Source organism: Pristiophorus japonicus, chromosome 28 (genome assembly GCF_044704955.1).
Source record: "Pristiophorus japonicus isolate sPriJap1 chromosome 28, sPriJap1.hap1, whole genome shotgun sequence".
Taxonomy (NCBI): domain Eukaryota; kingdom Metazoa; phylum Chordata; class Chondrichthyes; family Pristiophoridae; genus Pristiophorus; species Pristiophorus japonicus.
In genome coordinates this window covers 18677650-18679735 of record NC_092004.1, presented here as the reverse complement: position 1 = coordinate 18679735, position 2086 = coordinate 18677650, and positions in this window count along the sequence as shown.

The window sequence follows — 2086 nt, the reverse complement described above, 5'->3', positions numbered from 1 at the left end:
CGGGTTAGATACAGAGTAAAGGTCCCTCTACACTGTCCCAACAAACACTCCTAGGACAGGTACAGCACGGATTAGATACAGAGTAAAGCTCCCTTTACACTGTCCCAACAAACACTCCCAGGGCAGGTACAGCACAGATTAGACACCGAGTACAGCTCCATCTACCCTGTCCCAACCATTCCAGGGCAGGGACAGCATAGGTTAAATACAGGCTAAATCTCCCTCTATACTGTTCCACTGGACATTCCCAGGGCAGGTTCTGCATTGGTAAGATACTAAATGAAACTCCCCCAACACTGTGCAAATAAAAACTCCAAGGGCAAGCACAGCACAATTTAGATACAGTGTAATTCTATCTATAATCTCTCTACAGGGCTTTGATGAGACCAGACCTGGATTACTGTGCACAGTTTTGCTCACCTAATCCAAGGAATGATATACTTGCCTTTCTTAGATACAGAGTAAAGCTTCCTCAACAATGTCCCACCAGACATTCCAAGGGCCTGTACAACACAGGTTAGATACGGAGTATATCTCCCTCTACCAAGCATTCCAAAGTAGACACTGCATTGGTTAGATACAGAGTAAAGTTACCTCTACACTGTCCTATCAAACACTCCCAGGGCAGGTACGGCACGGATTCAATACAGAGTAAAGCTCCCTCTACACTCTCCTATTACACAGTCCCAGGACAACGACAGCATGGGTTAGATACAGAATAAAGCTCTCTCTGCATTGTGCCATCAAACACTCCCAGGGCAGGTACAGCACAGGGTAGATTATAATATAAGAAATAGGAGCAGGAGTAGGCCACTTGCCCCTCGAGACTCCTTTGCCATTTAATAAGATCATGGCTGATTGACCTCGGCTCAGTTCCACTTCCCTGCCCGCTCCCCATACAATTTATTCCCTTATCGCTCAAAAATCTGTCTATTTCCGCCTTTAATATATTCAATGACCCAGCCTCCACAGCTCTCTGGGGTAGAAATTCCACAGATTTACAACCCTTGAGAGAAGAAATTCCTCCTCATCTCAGTTTTAAATGTGCATCCTCTTATTCTGAGACTATGTCCCCTAGTTTTAGTTTCCTCGAAGTGCAAATATCCTCTCTGCATTCAACTTGTCGAGCCCCCTCATTACCTTATATGTTTCAATAAGATCACCTCTCATTCTTTTGAACTCCAATGTGTATAGACCCAACAAACTCATCCTATCTTCATAAGTCAACCCTCTCAGCTCCCGAATCAATCTAGTGAACATTCTCTGAACAGCCTCCAATGCAAGTATATCCTTCCTTAAATACAGGGACCAAAACTGTATGCAGTACTCCAGGTGTGGCTTCACCAATACCCTGTACAGTTGTAACAGAAATTCTCTGCTTTTATACTCTATCTCCCTGGCAATAAAGGCCAACATTCCATTTGCCTCCGTGATTATTGTTGTACCTGCATACTAACTTTGTGTGTTTCATGCACAAGGACCCCCAGGTCCCAATGTACTCCAGCACTTTGCAATTTATCTCCATTTAAATTATAATTTGCTGTTCTATTTTTTTTCTGCCAAAGTTGATAACCTCACATTTTCCCACATTATACAGCATCTGCCAAATTTTTGCCCAGTCACTTAGCCTGCCTAGGTCCCTTTGCTGATTTGTTGTGTCCTCTCCACAATTTGCTTTCCTGACCATCTTTGTGTCATCAGCAAATTGGCTGCATTACACTCTGTCCCTTCATCCAAGTCATTTAGATTGTAAATAGTTGAGGACACAGCACCGATCCTTACGGCTTCCCTCTAGTCACTGTTTGCCAAATGGAAAATTATCCATTTATCCCGATTCAGATACAAAGTAAAGCTCGGTCTACACTGCCCCATGAAACACTCCCAGGGCAGGTACAGCAGGGCTTAGATACAGAGTAAAGTTCCCCCGAGACTGTCCCATCAAATGTTAATGAATGGGGAGCAGGCTCGGGGGTCCGGGTGCCCCACTCCTGCTGCGATTTCTCATGGACTTTTGTAACCAGCATGCTCCGCGGGGGAGAAAGTGTCGCACCCAGAATACAGGAGCTCAGTGCGCAGGCGCGGTGCG